Source organism: Symphalangus syndactylus, chromosome 18, assembly GCF_028878055.3.
Source record: "Symphalangus syndactylus isolate Jambi chromosome 18, NHGRI_mSymSyn1-v2.1_pri, whole genome shotgun sequence".
NCBI classification, from domain to species: domain Eukaryota; kingdom Metazoa; phylum Chordata; class Mammalia; order Primates; family Hylobatidae; genus Symphalangus; species Symphalangus syndactylus.
This window is the reverse complement of record NC_072440.2, coordinates 71166401-71190789: the sequence shown is the minus strand read 5'-3', so window position 1 is coordinate 71190789 and position 24389 is coordinate 71166401. Positions and strand designations below refer to the sequence as shown.

At 40.8% G+C, this 24389-nt stretch overlaps 2 long non-coding RNA genes across 2 annotated transcripts in view; one reads left to right on the top strand and one right to left on the bottom strand.

Moving 5' to 3' along the window:
* Positions 1 to 15074, bottom strand: part of LOC129467807 (uncharacterized) — a 49536-nt gene extending 34462 nt beyond the window's left edge. The window contains exons 1-2 of the long non-coding RNA XR_008652480.2: positions 15022 to 15074; positions 12378 to 12506 (exon numbers count right to left, since the gene is read on the bottom strand). This is a non-coding gene — a long non-coding RNA (uncharacterized lncRNA). The remainder of the gene's footprint in view (positions 1 to 12377; positions 12507 to 15021) is intronic.
* Positions 1 to 17071, top strand: part of LOC129467806 (uncharacterized) — a 116153-nt gene extending 99082 nt beyond the window's left edge. Inside the window, exons 4-5 of the long non-coding RNA XR_008652478.2 lie at positions 16439 to 16556; positions 16952 to 17071. This is a non-coding gene — a long non-coding RNA (uncharacterized lncRNA). The remainder of the gene's footprint in view (positions 1 to 16438; positions 16557 to 16951) is intronic.
* Positions 17072 to 24389: the final 7318 nt, after the last annotated feature.

The window sequence follows — 24389 nt, the reverse complement described above, 5'->3', positions numbered from 1 at the left end:
TCTGAATTATCCCTTCATCTTCCTCCTCTAAGTGAAACCTGCCTACACCTAAGGACAGTTTATCTCCTACAAAGCTTTCCAAAGGTGACTGGTCTTCACCATATTCCTCTCTATCATTGAACCTGAAGGTATGATGTTTGTCCCTTTTGTTTATTGTTGCTATTTGTAGACAATTTACACCCCTTCCCCCTTAAAAAAAAAAAAAAACCTGGATTTGAAGATTATACTATCAGATTATATCACTCACTACCTCTCCTTTTTGTAGTCATCTATACAAACCTGGGCCAATCCCCTTCATCCCTCAAGAATTTTAGCCTCAAGGCCATTGCAACTCCCTTCAGTAGTATTCTGAGTGATTTCAATATTCTTTTTTTTTTTTTTTTTTTTTAAGACAGAGTCTCACTTTCTTGCCCACACTGGAGTACAGCAGCATGATCTTGGCTCACTGCAACCTCCTCCTGGGTTCAAGTGATTCTCCTGTCTCAGCCTCTGGAGTAGCTGGGATTACAGGTGTGTGCCAACACAACCAGCTAATTTTTGTACTTTTAGTAGAGATGAGGTTTCACCATGTTGGCTAGGCTGGTCTCGAACTCCTGACCTCAGGCAATCCACTCACCTCAGCCTCCCAAAGTGCTGGGATTACAGGTGCAAGCCACCACACCCAGCCGTGATTTCAATATTCTTATGTGTGATCTTCCCAGTACCATGGTCTCCAAGGTTCTCTGTCTATTCTATTTCAGTAATTTAATTCTCCACTTAACTTAGTTCCTCATTCTTATAATCACAGGTAGATCTTATCACCAATATTAATGGTACCCACCCCACGTTCTTGAACCCAGTTTCAGGAATCTTTAGTCTTACTTTATTTGGGCTTTCCTGCTCATTCATTCTATTATCTCAACATCACTAATTACTTAATTTATTGAGGACTTTCAGTGTACTGATTCAACCACCATTTGACTCCAACTTCACACACACACACACACACACACACACATGCTGCCTGAGTTCACCTTAAGCCTATCACTCCTAAATTCACATCAGCCCTTTAGAAGCACTCAGTAATCATAACTTTCCTTAGCTCTTTCATTCTCCCGCCCTCCTAGACAATAATTTTGCCTTTTCTTATTTCTCCGCAAATCTCCCACAACTCTTTCATTACCTTACTCTCAGTTTATAATGATGCTTTCTTTATTTGAAAAAATAAAAGCAACGAGAACTCCAACATACTCCATCCACCGCATATATGAAACTATCAGGTTCATTCTCATATACTGTGTTTCCTTCTGTTGCCAAAGATGAACTGCACATGTTCCCATCAAAAGCCAAATCCTTCTCCTGTGCAATGGATCCCATCTTGTCTCACCTCCATGGCACCAAGGCTCATGCCTGTAATCCCAACACTTTGGAAGGCCAAGGTAGGCAGATCACTTGAGGTCAGGAGTTGTAGACCAGCCTGACCAACATGGTGAAACCCCATCTCTACTAAAAATACAAAAATTAGCTGGGCATGGCAGCACGCGCCTGTAGTCCCAGCTACTCGGGAAGCTGAAACAGGAGAATCACTTGAACCTTGGAGGCAGAGGTTGCAGTGAACCTTAATAGCACCATTGCACTCCAGCTTGGGCAACAAGAGTGAAACTCCATCTTAAAAAATAAAAATTAAAAAAAAGAAAATAATTTTCATATTTGTCTTCCCTTATTCCTACATTATCAAAATCTCTCCTATAGGTAGTTAGCGTCAGCACACTAACCTGCTTATGCTCCTTAGCCACATCTTCCTGCAGCCACTACCCTATTACTCTGTTCTCCTTTGTAGCAAAACTCGTGGTTATCAGTCTTGGTTAGGCTCAGCTAACAAGCTCTTCTGCTGCACTTAGTTGGGCTCCCTCATGTGTCTAAGGTCTGCTGCTGGTCAGTTTGGCAGCTCTGCTTTTTGAGACTATGAAACTCATGAGGCACTTCTTCACCTCTCATTCTCTTTTGACTTCATCCAACTGGTTTCCATCTCCACCAGTTTTCCACATCCCAGTAAATGTCATTTCATCCTTCAACTTGCTCAGTCAAAAAAAAGGGCGGTGGGGGGGCTATATTTTGTCTGCCTTGCTTTACTTGCAGACTGTCTTCTGAATTTATGATTCATCTGTGTAAATTTTTTTATTCAGCCCTGTCTTCTCTTTCAGGCCAAACTGGGCCACCAAAGCTCCTGACATCGACCACACAACCATTTCCATTGCTCCATATAAGGGCTTGCTAGATTTGCCCTCTGGGTGTGGCGGGTGTTTAGGGAAATGTGTTTGGCAATATTCTCCTGATATCTGCAGCTGTGAGCATCTTTTCCCTGTGCCTCCTCATCTTATTTGATCTTCACTGCATGTGGCAGCTATTCTCTATATATTGTGGTTTAGGGTTATGGATGTCCCTTGGTTTCATTATAAGTGGAGAGCTCCTTTCTTTCCAGGTGGTCTTTGTTGCTGTGAGGGTGATCTCCAAGAGGAGAAAGAAGAAATATTGTCTGTATTCACTATTTTAAAACTAGAAATCACAAGAAATATGTTTAGTAATTTACTTTTAAGAAGATAAATCTGACCACAGTATGTAGCAAGAGGCAGGGTATATTAGTTCATCAGGGTTCTCCAGATAAAAAGAACCAACAGAACAGATGAAAGAAGAGAGAGGGGGATGTTAAAGTATTGCCTCTGTGATTACAGAGTCTGAAAAGCTCCACAATCTGCCTTCTGAAAGCAGGAGACCCACCAGTGATGTAGTTCAAAGGCCTGAGAGCTGGAGAACCGTGGCATAGATTTCAATCCAGTGCTGGAGGCCTGAGAATAGGAGTGCTGAGAGCAGGAGAAGATTGATGTTCCAACTCAAGCAGTGAGGCAGGTGAGAATTCAGTCTTCCTCCACCTTTTAAAAAATCTATTCAGAGTTCGAGACCAGGCTGGCTAACATGGTGAAACCCCGTCTCTAATAAAAATACAAAAATTAGCTGGGCATGGTGGCAGATGGCTGTAATCCCAGCTACTCAGGAGGCTGAGGCAGGACAATCACTTGAACCTGGGAGGCAGAGGTTGCAGTGAGCCAAGATCACACCGTAGCACTCCAGCCTGGGCAACAGAGTGAGACTGTCACACGCACACACACACACACAAATCTATTCAGGCCCCCAATGGACTGTTTCATGCCCACCCACATTGCGGAGGGTAATCTTTACTCAGCCCACCAATTCATATGTTAATCTATCCGTAAACTTCCTCACAGAAATAATGTTTTATCAACCATCTAAGCATTTCTTGGCCCAGTCAAATTGACAAATAAAATTAGCCATCACTAATTTTGGGAAAGCCATCTGGTAATAGCAGAAAATCTAAAGGAAGCTATTGGAAGTAGAGCCTGAAGAAGTCAGAGGAGAATTGAGCCAAATGGGAGCCTTCAATTCCTTTAGAGATGTGGCCACTCCAATGTGCCAGTAAGGGCTCAAATGTAGGTGACAAAAAGCTAATGCAGTTTAATTTTTTTTTAAAGGGGGGTGGCATATGTGAGACAAGAAATCAGAAGCTTATGAAATCATTAGAAGGGCTGAAGAAATAAGTTCTAGGTAAGAAATGATTTGGAATGTCTCTAGAAAAGCATCCCAGAGACTCACCAAGAGAAACTCTGCAACAGTGGGGCTGTTAGGGAAACAGAAAGCCAGTGTTCTAACTACTGCTTCCAGGATCTCATCATGTGAGCCATAATCTAGGCATCTGGGGCCCAATGCCAAACTTATGGGGTCCAGGAACAATTCTCCTTAAGGGAAGTTTGGGGTTCAGGATGCTGCCATCAGAATGTTGACCTCTAGAGCCAAAGTAAGTCCAGATCCTGGCAGAATAAACACTTGATTTATTTCCTGTGCCTCCTTCCACTTACATTGGTTGTGAACCCAAGTCTCACATGTATCTGGCTGGGATAATCTTACATCAAAAATTATACCTTCAACTGGGGAAGCAGTCTTTAGATGCCCAAACTGTCAAGTACAGAAAAGCACATAAAAAAAAATTTGGAGCAGGTGATGAACAAAACTACCCAAACTGCCCAGCTTTGGTCAAATTTTCTTCTCCTCCCTGCTGAGCTCACTTCATCAATCCTTTAGCTGCTATAAACACCCATTTTCTCAATTCTCTTTCCCTAACCCACAGTCCTCTCCCACAAATATCTCTGTTACTCTGTATTACATATTGTCATGTTTGCTTATTATGATAGCTGTAAGTATTTTTAGCCCCCATTTTGTGAATGAGGATACTGGGGTTCATAAAAATGAAATAATGTGTCCAAGGTCACCCAGCCAGTCAATGATGGAATTGAGACTTAACCTCATGATCTGACTCTAAATCTCATTTTCTTTCTTCTACCTGTTAAGTCAATGAACGTCTATGACTATGTCTCCTTCTAAACTGAGAAGGAAACCCAAAACCAGCCTCTCCTGGGCAAGCAAAATAAATGGGTTTCTTAATCACTCTTTCTTTCTGAGGCCTCTTTAGGCTGAACCCCTCACTGCTCATGCCCAGATGGTTAATGTTGCTGCCAGCCAGGCTGAGGGCTACACACGTAACATTACTCTCTTCTTAAGGGGCTGCCATCTTACATTGTATTTTGCCTGTATGGACCATCAATCAAGTTTTCCCTCACTAGTAAAAGTTATTGATGATCACTTGCTCCTGAATGTCTAAAAAGAACCTTCTGGTCTTTCCAAGCCACAGGCCTTATTCAGTCAGTAAGCACTGATTAGAGCCTTTCCTGGTCCCAACCTTTCCTGATAACCATAACTTTCTTCTATGAACCTTGTTCATAGAACAAGTTAAACTTCTCATTATTCCTGAACATACCCCTGGTTTCATGCCTTTGCTGATACTAGTCTGTCAGCCTGGATTTTTCTTTTCGTTTTCAATGGCCAGGAATCTAGTTCTTAATCCATCTTGCAAGATTTAATCCCTCCCTTTTCCACAATATTTGCCTGGAACTCTGTAACAATTAGAATTGAATTCTTCTACTTTTGAACTATTTTGACATTTCTATCTGTATCTCTCTTACAATACCCCTGACTTTCTACTTGTTATTAAATAAATGTGACGTAAGTTGAATTGCCCGCCGCAAATGTTTTATCTCCCCGTGGTAATTAATATTATATAACCACAGTTTTGGCACAGCTAGGAGTACTCTGCTTTGGGCTTGAACAGGTGACTTGCTTTGGCCAATAGGATTGTTAGAGAATGTATGATAAGAAGAGGCTTGAAGTGCACTTGCATTGTTGGGCCTGGCCTTTTGCATTTCTGCTCTTTGCCAGGAGAATGTCCTGAGGACAGATGTTGGTCCAAGGAAGAGGAGAGGCACTTGAGTGTATCTGCATCCAAACTATAGCATAGAACCAAGCCTAGCCTAATCTAGATCAACCAAACCCCACCCAATTCAACATACATGTGAGCAAAATATGCAGCAGTAACTGACTGAAATACCCATCAGTGCAATTTTATCTCTTTGACTAGATTGTGCATTCCAAGAAGGCAAGCTTTCTATCTTACTCTTTCTACAGCTTTGTAACAACATCTAAACATTATAGGAAGCTTACTATCCATCATGTGAAAAAACTGCGGGCCAGCAAGGTTTAATAAGTTATCTCAGGAAAATGCAAATCAAAACCACAATGGGATCACCTCACACCTGTTAGGATGACCAGTATTAAAAAAAAAAAAAAGATAACAAGCATTGGCAAGGGTGTGCAGAAAAGGGAACTCTTGTACACTGTTGGTGGAAATGCAGATTGGTGCAGCTATAACAAAAAACAATATAGAGGTTCCTAAAGACATATCATATGACCCACTAATCCTCCTTCTGGGTATAAAGCCCACAGAAATGAAATCGCCATCTTGTCAAGATGCCTGCACTCTAATGTTCATTGCAGCATTATTCACAATAGCCAAGATATGGAAACCACCTAAGTGTTAACAGATGAATGAATAAAGAAAATGTGGTACACACACACACACACACAATGGAATATTATTCAGCCTTTAAAAGGAAGGAAATCCTGCCACTTGCAACAACATGAATGAAACGATTATGCCTAGTAAAACAAGCTAGATAGAAAGAAAAATGTCACAATCTCAACTACTTGTGGAATCTTACCAAAAAAATAAATAAATAAATACACAGAAACAGAGTAGAGGTCAAGCATGGTGGCTCTTGCCTGTAATTCCAACACTTTGGGAATCAGAGGTGGGAGGATCACTTGAAGCCAGTAGTTCAAACCCAGCCTGGGCAACACAGTGAGACTTCATCTCTACAGAGGAAGAAGAAGAGAAAGAAGGAGAAGGAGAAGGAGGAGGAGGGGGGAAGGAGGAGGGGGAGGGAGGGGGAGGAGGGAGGGGGAGGGGGAGGAGGAGGAGGAAGGGGGAGAGGGAGAGGAAGGAAGGAAGGAAGGAAGGAAAGAAGGAAGGAAGGGAGGGAGGGAGGGAAGGAAGGGAAGCAGGGAAGTAGGTAAGGAGGAAAGGAAGTAGGTAAGGAGGAAAGGAAGGAAGGGTAGAAAAGTGGTTGCAGAGGCAGGGGAGATTGGGGATACCTAAGCCAAAGAGTGAAAAGTAGCAGTCACATAGGATGAATAAGTCTAGCGATCTAGTGAGGACTATAGTTAATATTGTATTCTACACTGGATATTTGCAAAGAGAGTAGATTTTAAGTGCTCTTAGCACAAAGAAAGTAACTATGTGAGATGATTTACATCTTAATTTACTCCACTGCAGTAATCACTTCACTATGTATGTGTAGGTGTGTATGTGTGTGTGTCATTTTGTACAGCTTAAATATATACAATAAAAAATTACAGTGGTTATCAAAACTGCTATTGTTGAAAATTTTAATCATGTCATTAATAAAATAGTAAATTAAAAATAAAGCATGATGTTTGTAAATAATAAATTCTCATTATTTTTAAAATTTGGTTTTATAATTTGTCTGTTAAATTTAATAACTGAATCACAATTAGAATTAATGTAAAAATTTAATATTTTTCCCAGATGCAAGCTCTAGGTATAAAAACTATTGCATTGTAATTTGAGTATATCAAGTTAAACTTAATTTTTAAATTTCAAGGCATGCAAAGAAAAACATTTGGAATCTGGGGAGAAAATTATTTTAGAACAAAAAATAGATTAAGTAAATGAAGAAATAAACCATAAAAAATAAGTTATCTAAAGTTACATAATGAAGTAGTAACAGAGATGGGGTTCAAATTCAGGCAGCCTGATTCTAGAGACTTGATGTAATACATCTATCTAAATAAAGGATGTTCAAGAAAATATTTGAAGATGGGAAGGAGAAAGGGACAGAGAAAGGAAGAGCGGAAATACAATAATTTTTTGTTGTATTTTAAAAGAATATTTCTGTATTTGCTACTGAGTTTTTTAAAGCATAACTGTCATTATAATTTATACCCTTAAAGATGATGTTTATCATTAGACTGTCCAGGAATTTTTTTTTTTTTTTCTGTACAAGCTCCTGACTATCCTTTTTTTTTTTTTTTTGACGGAGTCTCGCTCTGTGGCCAGTCTGGAATGCAGTGGTGCAATCTTGGCTCACCACAACATCTGCCTCCCGGGTTCAAGTGATTCTCCTGCCTCAGCCTCCCAAGTAGCTGGGACTATAGGCACATGCCACCACACCCAGCTAATGCACCTGACTATCTTTTAGGGAGCACTTTGACCCACATGTCTTGGAGAGGTATACTCCTGGTAAGACCCTCCCACTGTAGAGCTTCTCTCTATATATAGAGTCTCCTTCCCCCTACAATAGTATAGCCAAGGGCAGGGCTTGTGACCCAAGCTGACCAACTGGCTGCTCTCTCCAGGACTCAGGTGAGTGATGGAAAGAGGAGATACAATCAATCGTCACAGAAATAGTGTGCATGCCAGACTCACTTCATGGCAACCATGGTTGGGGCTCCTGTTATGAGCTCCCGAGCTCCCCCAGCTCCTCCCAATTTCCCTGCCCAGTCCCCCAGCCTCCCTTAGATCTGTGGATTCTCCACATTCTTTCAGTAGATACCCTTTCACTTAAGAAATCCAGCCTTGGTTTCTGTTGCTTGCAACCCACAGCCCTGATTGGTTTCATTTCTTTTTCCCAAAACAATGTCTATAGTTTATGAAACTGGATGCTCCATTGGCCTGAACTCAGGAAATGGCCATGAGAAAGGCTGAATGACCTAGGTTCTAAAAGAAGCAAGTTCATGAGGCAAACTTGCCTGTGAGTTGCTCTTTTACCACGGTGGTCAGCATGACATCAGCTCTGGGCCCAATACCCCAGGGTCTGAATACATCCCATGAATACATGAGACGACAATCAACATGATCTATTTAACATCTTCTGTCACTGATCACAGAATGTTAAAACTAGACAGGATCTTAAAGAGCATCTAGTCCACCTCCCTTGTCGAACAAATGAAAATAAATGAGGACCTGTCCAGCATTGAAAATTAAGCGGCAGAGCTGAGACTATCTTGTGGGCCTCTTGATTCTCAGCCAGGTCCCTTTTTGCCCCACCACCTGCTGTGCATCTGCCAGAATGTTTTGCTCTTGAATGTTTAGTTCAAATACTGAACAAGTAGTGTTGTGACTAAGAGCACAGTTTGTGGGGACAGACCACTGGGCTCATATCTCAGCTAAGCCACTTACCTGGTCTCTGGGAGAATCACTTGCCTGTCTGCACCTCAGTTTACTAATCTGTCAAATGGGGATAATGAGAGTATGTACCCCATAAGATTGTTACGAGTAACAAGTACCATAAATAGCTGAGTACTGCACATATAGCAAGTACCCAAAGAATATTAGAAATATTTATGATTACTCATAAAATAATTGATCTGGAGTATTAAGTATTCTTTATTTGGGCAAAGAGAAAATAAGGTGCAAAGATAAAGGGACCTGAGTAAGGTCATATTGTTCGCACAAACCCTGACTAAAGATTGTGTGCCCCCCACAAATTCATAGGTTGAAATCTAATCCCGATTGTGATAGTATTTGGAGGTGGGGTCTTTGGGAAGTGAAAACAAAAAACTTTGGTATGTGATCTAACATATAAGTCTTTAATCCATCTTGAATTAATTTTTGTATAAGGTGTAAGGAAGGGATCCAGTTGCAGCTTTCTACATATGGCTAGCCAGTTTTCCCAGCACCATTTATTAAATAGGGAATCCTTTCCCCATTTCTTGTTTTTGTCAGGTTTGTCAAAGATCAGATAGTTGTAGCTATGCGGCATCATTTCTGAGGGCTCTGTTCTGTTCCATTGATCTATGTCTCTGTGGTGGTACCAGTACCATGCTGTTTTGGTTACTGTAGCCTTGTAGTATAGTTTAAAGTCAGGTAGCGTGATGCCTCCAGCTTTGTTCTTTTGGCTTAGGATTGACTTGGCGATGCGGGCTCTTTTTTGGTTCCATATGAACTTTAAAGTAGTTTTTTCCAATTCTGTGAAGAAAGTCATTGGTAGCTTGATGGGGATGGCATTGAATCTATAAATTACCTTGGGCAGTATGGCCATTTTCACGATATTGATTCTTCCAACCCATGAGCATGGAATGTTCTTCCATTTGTTTGTATCCTCTTTGATTTCATTGAGCAGTGGTTTGTAGTTCTCCTTGAAGAGGTCCTTCACATCCCTTGTAAGTTGGATTCCTAGGTATTTTATTCTCTTTGAAGCAATTGTGAATGGGAGTTCACTCATGATTTGGCTCTCTGTTTGTCTGTTATTGGTGTACAAGAATGCTTGTGATTTTTGTACATTAATTTTGTATCCTGAGACTTTACTGAAGTTGCTAATCAGCTTAAGGAGATTTTGGGCTGAGACAATGGGGTTTTCTAGATATACAATCATGTCATCTGCAAACAGGGACAATTTGACTTCCTCTTTTCCTAATTGAATACCCTTTATTTCCTTGTCCTGCCTGATTGCTCTGGCCAGAACTTCCAGCACTATGTTGAATAGGAGCGGTGAGAGAGGGCATCCATTAAAATCCTACAAGAAAACCTAGGCAATACCATTCAGGACATAGGCGTGGGCAAGGACTTCATGTCTAAAACACCAAAAGCAATGGCAACAAAAGCCAAAATCGACAAATGGGATCTCATTAAACTAAAGAGCTTCTGCACAGCAAAAGAAACTATCATCAGAGTGAACAGGCAACCTACACAATGGGAGAAAATTTTTGCAACCTACTCATCTGACAAAGGGCTAATATCCAGAATCTACAATGAACTCAAACAAATTTACAAGAAAAAAACAAACAACCCCATCAAAAAGTGGGCAAAGCATATGAACAGACACTTCTCAAAAGAAGACATTTATGCAGCCAAAAAACACATGAAGAAATGCTCCTCATCACTGGCCATCAGAGAAATGCAAATCAAAACCACAGTGAGATACCATCTCACACCAGTTAGAATGGCCATCATTAAAAAATCAGGAAACAACAGGTGCTGGAGAGGATGTGGAGAAATAGGAACACTTTTACACTGTTGGTGGGACTGTAAACTAGTTCGACCATTGTGGAAGTCAGTGTGGCGATTCCTCAGGGATCTAGAACTAGAAATACCATTTGACCCAGCCATCCCATTACTGGGTATATACCCAAAGGACTATAAATCATGCTGCTATAAAGACACATGCACATGTATGTTTATTGCGGCACTATTCACAATAGCAAAGAGTTGGAACCAACCCAAATGTCCAACAACGATAGACTGGATTAAGAAAATGTGGCACATATACACCATGGAATACTATGCAGCCATAAAAAATGATGAGTTCGTGTCCTTTGTAGGGACATGGATGAAACTGGAAAACATCATTCTCAGTAAACTATCGCAAGGACAAAAAACCAAACACCGCATGTTCTCACTCATAGGTGGGAATTGAACAATGAGAACTCATGGACACAGGAAGGGGAACATCACGCTCCGGGGACTGTTGTGGGGTGGGGGGAGGGGGGAGGGACAGCATTAGGAGATACATCTAATGCTAAATGACGAGTTAATGGGTGCAGGAAATCAACATGGCACATGGATACATATGTAACAAACCTGCACATTGTGCACATGTACCCTAAAACCCTAAAGTATAATAAAAAAAAAAAACAGATCATAATCACATGGAAAAATAAAATAAAATAAAATAAATAAAATAAAAATAAAAATAAAAAAAATAAAAAAAAACTTTGGTATGTGATCAGGTCATGAAGATGGAGCCCTCACGAACGGGGTTAATGCTCTTATAGAAGACACCCCATAGAGCCCCCTTGGCCCTTCCACCATGTGAGGACATAGTGAAAAGATAGCCATCTGTGAACCAAGAAGTGGACCATCACCAGATGCTGAATCTGCTGGTGACTTGGTTTTGGACTTCTCAGCCTCCAGAACTGTGAGAAAGAAGTGTCTGTTGTTCAAGCTGCTTAGTCTGTGGTATTTTTCTTACAGCAGCCCAAATGGACTAAGATACCATGCATGTCCCATCCAAGCCTAGAACACTTTCAGGAGCAATTGACAGAAAATCTCAGTCTAACATAGTTATTGACTTCTGTAACTGAAAAGGATGCTTGTTGATTTGAGTCATGCTGGGTCCAATTCCTTACATAATTACCTCTCTGTCTCTGTCTGTCTTCCTCTCTCCTTCTACCCCTTTCCCATTTCTTGGCCTTATTTCCTACTGAGCTGGCTTCACCCTTAAATCCCTCACTCATGGGGATTCTTGCATCCCCAAGCTTAAATTATCTTTATAGATAATGATCCCTGTGGAAAAAAAAAAGAGCTATGGTTTTTTATTATTCCTGGAAAGTTCTGGAATTCATGCCAATTGGTCTAACTAAAGTGAGGTGTTCAAGCATGACCCAATCATGCTGACCGGGGCACTTCAGTGATTGGCCAAGCCTGACTCATGTGCTCATTGCTGGATCTGGATAGGATGGGGCCACTCCCACTTACATCACATAGACAGGGTGTAGGAAATGGAGCCAATGGCAGAAGAAGAGAGGATGGAAGATGTGTACTGGCAAATGCAGCCACCATTGGAAGCCTTACCTTTTGAATCTTCTCCATTTTGGAAAGACCCCAAAGGTACCCTGTTTACCATCAATTCTCTTTGCCTTTTGCTTTCTCCATTCTATTCCTCAGTCTGCTTACGTCACCTCCTTAGGACTTAAAAACTCTTAACTCCTCTGTAGATTCCTACGGGATCTCTAGTCCCAAATATGAACTCCAGCCACTAAATACAACTTCCTGCACCAAATACAAATGTGGTAACCAATAAGCACAGTTATTCTCGAAGCAGGTCTGGAACTTAGCAAAGAGTGTAACTTACTTTCTTTAGCACCTCAGGTCCCTCCTGGGTCAGAGACTGCTGGCTCCAGCACTGGCCTCACAGCTGGGATCCTCTAAAGATGAAACAGTGGGGGCTCAGATGCTCTAAGAGCCAGCACAGCTTTGAACACTGCAGGGAAAAGTCAGAGTCATGCTCTCCTACTGAGAATAGCATTTTTAGAGCAAGCACTGCTTGCTTATTCAGAAGGCTTGGGGCCATGGGAAGAGGCATATGCTTTGGAGGTGCACATTCTAATAACAGGTCTGCTGGTCTGTAGTCAGGTGACCTTAGGGAGGGCTCCTAGCCTCTAAGAAGTCCCAGTATTCTAGTCTGTAAAATAGGAGCATGATACCTACCTTCCAGGAGTAATGGTGATGTGAGCATTAAATGATAAAAATGCATGTGTTGACCTCTAGAGGTTACTCAACATGCTTTGGTTGCTACCCCCTTTCCTCCCCACCCCACTTTCCCCAACATACATACCATTTCTGCTCTTTAGGGGTGAGTCAGGATCTAGGAAAAATATCTCCATCCCCCTCAAAAGGAGAGGTGCCAAGCTGGTGAATTAGATTCCAATGCACAATTGGACTATGCATTCTAAGGTATAGATGAACCAGGTCTCTGCTCCTCTTTATATCTTTAGGGTAAGGGCTAGGGCTGCCTCTGAATTCGAGGTTCTCAATCCAGTTCTCTCTCTCCTAATGTCTACCGGTCCAGGTTAGAAAGACTAAGGCTGGCAGTTCCAGGCATTATAGCTGATGGTTTTCTTCTGTTTCTCAACTTTATATTCTCCAGGGCTGGAGAGAAGCCTCATCTCATTGCAGTGGCATGTTCTGATGCTCTGGTCTGAGCTTAAGAGACATAGCATTTTGCTGCTCCAGTTTTGGTTGCTAAGCTGTCTTTACAGAAAGAAACAAAAGCTTCTGCTTGAAGGCTTGGCCCTTGGGTCAAATAGGGCCCAAGATGGGTTTTTGGAAATAAAGTTTCATTGGAACACTGCCATACCCATTCATTTACAAATTGTCTACTATGGATACGTCTCTGCTCCAGTGGCAGAGTCAAGTATAATATCTGCAGGAGACCATATGGCCTGCAAGACCACAAATATTTATTATCTTTTCCTTTACTGAAAAATTTTGCTGGCCCCTGACTTACATAAGCCAGCCCACCCTACTAGACTTCAACTCTAGGGTTTAGGATCAAGCCCCACCAACTAATAAACATCACTTTTCTTTCTTTCTTTGGTCATATCACTGTCCTTATAAGATTATGTAATTGGTCTTAGACAGGATTTGGACATATCTAGGTCTCCAGGCCATAGGGTCTAAATTTATCATCACTTTCAACAATATTAAAATGCTTACTACTTTATTTTCACCAAAATTGACTGTTGTTATTATTTTATTCATTCACAGATTCATGGTAATGGGAGCAAGAAAGCCTAGCATGAATGTAGCCCATTGTACCATCTGGAGAACTCATGTGGCTGAGTTCAGTAGCAGCTCTTCTACTTGGTAGCTATGTGACATTGGGCAAAAACTTAGCCTTTCTTGGCCTCAGTGTTCTCTTCCATAAAGTAGAGATGAATAGGAATGGACTTCCAAGTCATTATAAAGATATGTGATATGAGATTACAGATGCCATGCAATTAGCACAGTGTTTGGCATATTATAGATACTAATTATAAAATTATAAGTCATTTACCCTTTACTCTAATTACCCTTCAGGTAATATGATTACATCTATCTTTTTTTTTTTTTTCTTTTTGAGACAGAATCTCGCTCTGTAGCCCAGGCTAGAGTGCAGTGGTGTGATCTCAGCTCACTGCAACCTCCGCCTCCTGGGTCCCGGTTCAAGCAATTCTCCTCCCTCAGCCTCCTGAGTAGCTGGGATTACAGGCATGCACCACCATGCCCAGCTAATTTTTGTATTTTTAGTAGAGATGGAGTTTCACCATGTTGGCCAGGCTGGTCTTGAACTCCTGACCTCATGATCTGCCTACCCCAGCCTCCCAATTATGTGATTGAATCTTCAGCCCAGTTCCATGAAATGGCCACTGCTAAATGTATGTCCTGCCCAGACAGTGCCCAGGGCCCAGAGCCTTCCTTTTGCTCCACTATCACAACATGTTTGCCAATATCCTGTCTACTCACGGCTGTGCTCTCTCATAGCAGTCAATAAGATTTTCTGAGAGGCATTTTTTCTATCTCCATGATGACATTCATCCCATCCAGCTTTGTGGTTAGGGGGAAAGAGTGCTAGACTTGCAGCCATGCAGTCTTGACTCTGCTAAGTACTGGCTGTGTGACTGAGTATCTCACTGCCCCTCTGCCTATTTTCTTTAGTGAGATGGGGATAATAATACTTTCCTCGTTAGAGTATTGTGAGAATCCAATGATGGTTATGGCATAAACCGGTATACATATGGGACACTATTTGATACATATTTATGAAAATGTTTTCTACAAATTTCTCTACTTCTACTACACATAGAATTCCTTAAAGGCAATATATCATTGCATCAATCTATCATTCATTTGAAGGCCCACAATTTCTAGCACAGAAAAGATACCTGATTCATCAAATGATTAAGTGGATTGATGGGGATTCTCTTATAAAATATATTTTAATTTATTTTACTTACAGGGTGAGGAATTTTTCTAATTCATTTCTGCATCCTTATGTCTAGTAGCTATCCAGCAAATATTTTCTAGAAAATAAATGAATAATAGAAAAGTCATATCTTTCTTCTCTCTATTCTTTCTCTTCATTCTCTCTTCCTTGTACATGCATTGGTCATCTAAACTCCATGCCCCTGGTCTACGCAACTTATTTCATACACTAAGAAAGTACGTAATATATACTGCATAATAAAGAGGCAGTACAGTGTAGTTGTTATGATCATGGGCCCTGAACTAAGACTACGTGGGTTTAAATTCCAGAACCACTGCTAATTAACTGTGTGACCTTGGACTGGTTAGTAAACTTCTTTAAGATTCAGTCTCTTCACCTATAAAGTAAGAATAAAAGGAATTATCTCATAGAACTTTTGTGAGAAGTATATGAAGCACTGAGAACAGTGTCTGTATATAACACCTCATAAGTTAAATGGTATCCCTCCCAAAAAGTTATATGAACCTAACCCCAAGTATCTGTGGATATGACTTTATTTGGAAATAAGGTCTTTGCAGATGTATTCAAATTAAAATGAAGTCATCGGGGTAGGCCCTTATCTAATATGACTGATGTCCTTACAAGAAAGATAATTTTAGACATATATACCTACATAGGGAAGACGATGTGAAGACACAGGAGAACACCGGGTGAGCCAATTGGGAGGGAAAGGTTGGAGCATCTGCAGTGAACCAAGGAGTACCACAGATTGTTGTCAAACACCAGAAGCCAAGGAGCAAGGAAAGAGCCTTTCTCAGAGCCCGCAGAAAGAGGGCATGGTCCTGCTGACCCCTTGATTCAGACTTCTAGCTTCCAGAATCATGAGACAATACACTTCTGTTATGTTAAGCCCCCCAACTGGGGTACCTTGCTATAGCAACCTTAGGAAACTAAGACAATTACCTATCATTACTATTGTGTGGTTTAAATGCTCATTGAATACAAGAATAAATTCATGCATTTCTTATGGAATGACACTTTCTTTCGGTTTCCAGCATTTTGGGGGAACCAATAATATAATGAGAATTCAGAGAGTGAACTGGTTTGCAGAATCTTAGGAGATTTTATTGGAACCTTTCTTCTCATGACATCATGGAAACAAGGCCATGAATATCTCCAGCTTGATTCACTAGGTGAATTTTAACTGAGGCTTACACAAGTCACAAAAAATTCTGCTCTTTCTCTGACACTTTAGAGTCCTCCTACAGTTTCACCCCCAACACCCATCACTGTAATAAGCTATATCCCATGACAAGCAACTAGCACATCATACAGAGAGATGAGAAGAGCCAGGCAGGCAGCGCAGCCTCTGTCCCATTTCAGAAGTGCTTGTCATCAGAGGTCACATCCTACCTGGTTTACTCTCTGCATTTGGTTCTCTTTCCCAGGAGCTCTGAAAGGGTTTCACTTGGAATCACACTTCAGTCAAAATCTTTTCATCGAGTATATGGCCTAGAAACTTCCTTCTCATCTTAGGTATTTTTCCATCATACTTCCTCCACGAAGGTAAGTATCTTCGTGGACTGATGCATACACATAGTGGATACACTTGGCTGCTTCCCTTTGTATCTCCTCCCTAACTGAACAGTAGTTGTGTTCAGGGATCCGCCCCTCCTCTACAAGACATGGGCAATGGGAAACCCAGCCCCCTGAGTTCAGAAATTGATCCTAATTGTTCTAAGTGTGGTCTCAGTTCCCTGGCCAGGGGTTGGTTCAGAAATGGGCGCTATCCAATTCAGGCATATAAAACAGGAGGGGAATTCTGCAGGTGGGCTAGTGAAAAAAAAATCTTCACTTCCAATCAAAGATGGGGAATACGGGGATGGGGAGTATAGAGACAGGATAAAAAAAAACAAACGCACGTGAATGAGCAAAGAGGGGGAGTAGTCTCATTTCTCTAGACACCACTGGATCTGGATATGACACCTCCAGCCTAAAGATGAAGACAACCCTGGGGATGGCAGAGAGATTGAGAAGAAGCCTGGATCCTTGATGAAAATGCTGACCAATAAATCAACCAATTTTAGAGCCTGATGCGTTTGGTGATATTGTCTACTATATGCGCTAATAAATTTTCTGTATTATTTAAGTCAGTTTGAATCAAGGTCTTATTAGCAAAATAAAAGCATATCAATACATAAAACATAATTTGAAAACAAAGCTCAATATAAAAAATAAAGCTTGTTAGCTCACCTTTTCACTTACCAAGAACATTTTCCTATGTCAGTAGATAATTTTATACATTTAATTTTATAGGCACATTATAATATTTTGAAAGTGCATCATAATTAACTTTTCACATATTTTGAGTAATTCGATTATTTCCATTTTTCACTATTATAACTAACATTGAGGTCAACAACTATAAACAATTCTATTTAGTTCCTTAAGATAAATTAGAGAAATAGAATTACTTACTTGAAAAAAATATTTGTAAAGGTTCTTGATATTGCCAAATTGCTTTCTAGAAAAACTAAATCAATTTATACCCCTATTAGCAGGTCATGAGAGAACCTATCTCACCACAACATAAATCATATGCAATTTAAGATAAAAGAATAGTATTCTCATCTTCATTGAAATGTCTTGATTACTAGTGATGCTATGTTTCTTTTTGTTTCACTGGCTACATATATTTTTCTTCAATTATTGCCCATTCATGGTTCTACTAATTTTTAAATTGAGGTTTTCTTTATATTTCCTGGCAGAGTTGCAGGATTCTAGGACTGAGACTTGCCTAATATATGCAATAAACTTTACATTTATAATTTATTTTAATCATCAAAATAATTGAGCTTGGTAGGTTTGATTAAGCTCATCTTACAGAAGAGAATATGAGGCTGAGAGGTTAAGTAACTTTGTAGTAGCCATGTAAGTGTGTTTCAAGTTCTGGTACAGATGCCCACACAAATACCAATTTGACATTTGGCATTTGGAGTGGCTTAGATATCCTCTAACCTCTGCTCTTTTTCCTGCAGGTGAGCCTTTATATGAAGTATCATTTTGTTCTCTATGCAAAAGAGATACTGGCAATTCATTTTAGAAAAATATAAGGATGTAATTTTTTCCACTAGATGTGTTTCCTATTCATTTGATGACACATATAACCTCAACTCCCTGAGAGTGCCCTATTTATCACCCTCAGAATGCCCCCTGAAGTGGCAACTGCAGCAGTAAATCCAGACGTTCCTAATGTATGAAATCCAGCCAATAACTGACTGTACCACCTGCTCCTTGCTTGTTAGCAATTGCAGGGATAATTGCATCCCAAACTTAAATTGTCAGACAATACAAGCAGTAGTGGGACACTTTGAGCTCCCAATTTGGTAGAAATTATACACGTAATCCAAAGGAAGAAATCAGTGGGGTTTCTAAGGGTTGGGAACTATAGAAAAGTTCTGACACTTTATGTAAGAACCACCAGGGAAATTTTTTTAAACCTCAGGCTCAGACCGTACCCAGTACCAACTAAATTAGACTCTTCAGGGGTGGGATCCAGGCATCAGTAGTTTCAAAATCTCCCCAGGTGATTCCAATGTGCAACCAAGTTTGAGCACTAGCGCTATAGAATCACATCTCTAATTTCCTGTCTTGAAAAGAAACCCCTTATACTTGAGCTCTTGGAAGGCTCCAGGAGAGAGACAGAAGAAAGGAAGTGTTCTGGGAGAGCCTGGTAAGTTGTTAAGACCATGCTGGGGCTATATTCTCACTGCATGCCTCAGCTCGAGGATGTCTATTCACTGAAGATGTCTCTGCACTGCCAAGTTCATTGCAGAATTTTCACAACGGCCAAGATATGAAAACAAACTGTCCACACATAAATGAATAAGGAAATTGTGGTGCGTGTATATATATATATATGTGTGTGTGTGTGTGTGTGTGTGTGTGTCTGTGTGTATTTATAATACATATAACAAAATATTATTCGGCCTTACAGAAGAAGGAAATGCTGCCATTTGCAACAGCATGGTATAGGGTAAATGCCCCTGATAGCAATAACTTAAGCATACCCTTAGAATGACCCTGTATGGCAGATGCACCTGAATGTGTATTTTGAGCTAGGGAATCCAGAGGGGCCAACCGGGAGATTCATTCATTGTCCTGAGCAACATCTAAGTCCCCATCCCACCCTGTAGAACACGGGGTGTACAGGGGATTGAGGCCCTAAGTTTTGAGTTAAGTAAAAGTTGCCAACTGGAGGTTGTTAAGAGAAGGTTGTTAAGTGAAAACGCTCTGTAAACTACATGCTGTTGGCAAGTGGTTGCAGGTTTCCTGCACAGCCCACCACCACTGGGTCCTGCGGTTATCTTCTCCTGCCCACCACAAAGGGACTGTGGGAAGTCGGCTATGTTGTCCAGCCCATCACTACTGGACTGTAGGAAGGTGGATATGTGGTCCTATCTGCTGCCACTGGACTGTACATAAGGCAGATACATTGTCCAGCCCGCCACCACTGGACCATAGATAAGGGGATTATGTTGTCCATCCTGCTGCCACTGAACCATAGGAAGGCAGGTATGTTGCCCAGCCCACTGCCACTGGACTGTAGGAAGGCCAATGTGTTGTCCAGTCTGTTGCCACTGGACTGTATGTAAGGCAGATATGTTGTCCAGCCTGCCACCGCTGGACTATTTTTGTATGTAAGGCAGTTCTCCTGTCCAGCCTGCCACCAATGGACTCTATCCTGCAGGAGGAGTAAGCTCCTGATAAAACCCCATGTCTAGTTTGCTATAATAGCTCTGGGTATCTTCTTTGGCCTCTTGAACCTGGCTCCTTCCTTGTGGAAGCTCATAGGAGTTTTGCACAATGCATGGATGAAACTGGAGGAGATTATGCAAAGCGAAATGAGCCAGACACAGAAAGACAAATACTGCATGATCTCACTTTTATGTGGAATATTAAAAAAAAAAAAGTCAAACTCATAAAGCATGGAGTAGAATGGTGGTTACCAGGGGCTGGAGTGGGGGATAATGAGAAGGAGAGAGATTGGTCAAAGGGTACAAATCTTCAGTTATGCAAGGAGTAAGTTCTAGAGACTTAATGTACAGCATGGAATCTATAGATAATAATACTGTTTTTATACTTAAAATTTACTAAAAGAGTAGATCTCAAGTTTTGTCACTGTTACAGAAACAAATAGTAACTACACGAGGTGATGGATATGATAATTTGCTTGATTGGGGTAATCATTTCACAATGTATACATATATCAAAACATCACTATGTGCTCCATAAATATATGCAATTTTTATTTGTCAATCTTACCTCAATAAAGCTGGAGGGAACTAAAACAAAAATAAAGGCATATGCTGTTTTTTAAACAAAGTAAGATACATCCTCTTTCTTAGGTAACAAATGTTGAGATTTTCCCATCAAGCCTTTGGGCAAACTCATGCATTGAAAAAGTCAGCGCATCCTCTCAAGAGAAGGTTATGGGTCAAACGTTGAAGTAGGTTCTTGGCTTCCAACCAAGTCATAGTTAGGAGATGAGGCTTATTTTCTTTCTTTAGAAATCTGTCTTGGGACCATGAAATGGAAACCAAGCCTGATGATGAGGAAGGCCCAGGGTCCCTCCTCCATTAGCTTGAGGATGCTATGAGCACTCCCCAAACTCAGTGCTTGTGTCTAGTTCTGAGGGATACAGTCTCCCCGGGGCTGAGTAAAACCTCAGGAGAGTGTGCCCTCCCTCCACCAAACCAACCAAACAGAAAAGAGCAAACCCACTGAAGTAGCTACCACCTGCCTCCAAACATGGTGAACTCCCATTCATTCTTGCCCCTCTTGGCACCCATCCTCCTCCACACTGGGCTTTCTCCTGCTGCTAGTTAAATGGAAGCCATTTATGCACAAATGTGCTTCGACGTTACTGTTGTCCCAGAAAAATCTTTCTCCCACGTGATCACAAATCAAACTATTACTTTATCTTCCAGTAAACTCTTTATCTATGGCCATGTGATTCTTACTCTCTTTTTCTTATCACTGAATGCAACTAGGCTCCAAAAGCTCTCTGGTGCAGGGCAGGCACTACAGTTCCCAATTTACATGTGGAAGAGTCCAGAGGCACGCCTGGGGTCCCAAAGCTACTCAGTGGATGAGCTGAGGCATACTGAGATACAGCTGTGGACAAAAAGCTAGACAGTAGCTCAAAGACAGGCAGAAAGCAGACAGGTGTCCAGAGATTCAAAGAAAGAGAAAGGCATGGAGATTCTGAGGGACACAGAGACAGACACAGGAGAGAAAGATTCAGCGTAAAGACTAGAATGGCCTTTATTCAGAGTAAAGAACCTGAAGGAAGTTCTGAGCATCAAAACCCACTGATAGCATGCTGTTGGGTCATTTCCGCCTCTCAGTTTCCCCCTGTGCAACTGCTGGGACTAGATCAAGGATGACGAATAAGTTTCATTTTGCGTGCCAACTCCAATCAGTCAGTAGTCACTTAAGCACTGTATTGACAGGAACTGAGGCTACACCTGGGCTTATAGAGAAAGACTATAGTGATGGATTAGCAAAGTCTGCCATTGATGTGGGCGAGGAGAATTAAAACACACATGCCAGGTGTTGTCTGTCTCTGAAGTAGATTGCCTCTAAATTCAAATTTCAGCTCTAACATTCAATGATTCCATGACACCATGACAAAAATGCAAGATCTTTTCACTAGACCAAGTTTTTCTCTAAAATTGCGGCTATTACCTGTCATCACTGGGTATGAGGAAAAAATATATGATACAAGGAATATTTAAAGAGGGAACCTTTGTGGTTTTTCTTCTTTTCTCCCAGAGCTTCTAGAAATATGAACATTTTAGAGAGCTAGAGGCTGTTTTTTGCATCCCTCGGAGATATGGAAGAAGGAAGACAGCTGGAAAAATTTAGGACAGTTGTAAATTATTTAGGACCCTTTGTTTTACTTGTATTTTCCAAAAGAACACAGTCACCAAGCTTTCAGCTGCATTCACCCTGCTCACTCAATAAGAAATATGGAAGCTTAGGCTGTGAAAACGAAATAACCACAGCGTGTGCTCGGAAACATCTGAAAGCTGGAGTTTCATGATTTGTGTTTTACAGTACAGGTAATCTGTCCTCCAGGAGCTGAAATCTATGAAGGAAGAGGGATGGTTGGCGAGGAGTTCAGACTCATGGTGTTTAGAGGATGGTGGTCTTTGGAAACAGAATTTTCCAGCCTGGAGTTTGGTACAAGTTTGCCTCTAGGGCTCTCACTCTCCTACAGTTTATAACAGAGGCAACTCTATAATAAGATGCTCTGGGCTGAAATATTTAGATTCTAAATATTTCAGAAATCTGCTCATTTCTTTCTGCCTCTTTCTGTTCTGGATGAGGTCCTCATCATTTTTCACCTAGATTCCTCCTAAGGTCTCTTATCTCCTTGCTTTATCTCTTCTTTGACTTTCTGTCCTATCAGCATCACTGCAGTCAAAGTGATCTTTTCAAAATATACACCTGAGTGTTGCTCCTGCTTAAAACTTCTCAAGGATTCCTTCTACCTCCAGATAAAATCTGAGGCGCTGAAAACATCCTGAGAGATCTGACCCCTACCTATGACTTTAGACCCACACTTAATATGCTGCTAACACCAGCCCAGTTGAGCTTCCTACACACTATGCTCTTTCTTATCTTCATTCCTTTGCTCCTGTTGCTTCTCCTGAAATGGCTGATCCATGACTGTCTGCCTGGCTAACTCTTTAGCTCTCCATTTTGCTGCCTTTTGCATACATCTGCAGTTCCCTATATACCTTATTTTGCTATAATCATGGATTTATCTCTCTACTCTTCCATATAGGAGCTCCTTGGGAATGGGAGCCACGTTCCAGTGATCTCTAATTTCTGCCATATGATTATGTGCCAGGAATCCTCCAAATCTTTGTTGAATAAAATGAGTGGATAAATGAATGAATATAATGAAAGTTCCTACCTCATACAAGGTTCTTATTCTTCAGCAAATTTACCCAGAAGAAGTTCTAGTGTATCTTTAAAGGATTAAAACAAAGTCAACTTGAAATTGAAAATGGGTTATACTGATAGCCTACCTATTCCTTCTCTAATCTTCCCATTTTGAGTTGTCAGAAGATTTAAAATGTTAGCACTCATTAATAATGATGATTTTAGCGGGAGAGAGAGGAGAAAATCCGGAAGCAGAAGCATAGTTTGATTCACCAATAGATGATAACTTTTAAATGGTGGCCTATCACATTTATTTATTATTATTTAAATTGCCTGCATATCTAAATTTATTTTAAGTTATGGGATCTCAGTCTTTGTCCAGATTTTTTCATTTTGTTATTCCTTGAATATTGTTTAACTACTCTGTGTGTGTGTGGCAGATGAGAGAGAGATTCCCTTGTGTCCCTTTTTGCAAAGGAAATATTGATAGTTCATTTTGTAGAAGAAATTATATGATTATACAAAGACAATAAATGGATTTATCTGGTTTCAAATGCTACTGGAAAAAAATTGTTTATGCATGATTCTTGACATTTTCCTGTTCCAGAAGAAATTCCCACTTAGTCTAATTAGGCTTTCTCTTCTTTACTGGGTCTCCATCACTCAGTTTCCAGCTGGGCGATACATTAGACAGGGTTTTCTAATTACCCCTGTTCTGTAGCCTCTTTACCTGCAAGTGGCCGATGAATGCTTGCCCAAGCCCGGTTGCTGATCTCCACTGATGAGTGACCTAAACCTCCAATCTGTTTGTTCTCTCTCTTACCATTAGGGAATAAAGCACCCCAAAGACCCACATCGTACATTGCAAAGAATATCACCAAATATAGGCTGCTTAAAGAATCAACATTCTGGAAGTGAAGAGGTAGGGTTTCATTTTTGAATTTCTCTTCTCAAAGCCTCTTTGGCACAAGATTTCTCAATCAGGTCATCCCAACCCACCAGCAGCTCTTCATGCTCCACCTTACAGAACCACTAGCTGACAGCTACTAACTGCTACTCTCTTGAACACATCAGCAGCTCATAGAAATTTTCAACAACTAGAATAAGTGTATAATTTATCGTTCAAATTAGGGCACTTTTGGAAGTTGAAGTGGGCACTATTACAATTACAGCAGGAAACCAAGTGTAAGCCAGGACTGCCCCAATCAATAACCCTATCAATGACTGACCTAAGCAATTTTAAATTCCTCTCGTTAACCCCTGTTCCTGCTGCTCAAGTCCAGTTCGTAGGCTTTGTGGTCACATCCAATGAAACATGACCCAGTTCTTGCTATGACTCTCACTATTTGCTTCTATAGCATCCCAGATCCTCGAATCACAGAGGTCTCCTTCAACGCAAATTCAGTGTTTTGTGTTCTCCCCTAGAAAAAATGTTAGATGACA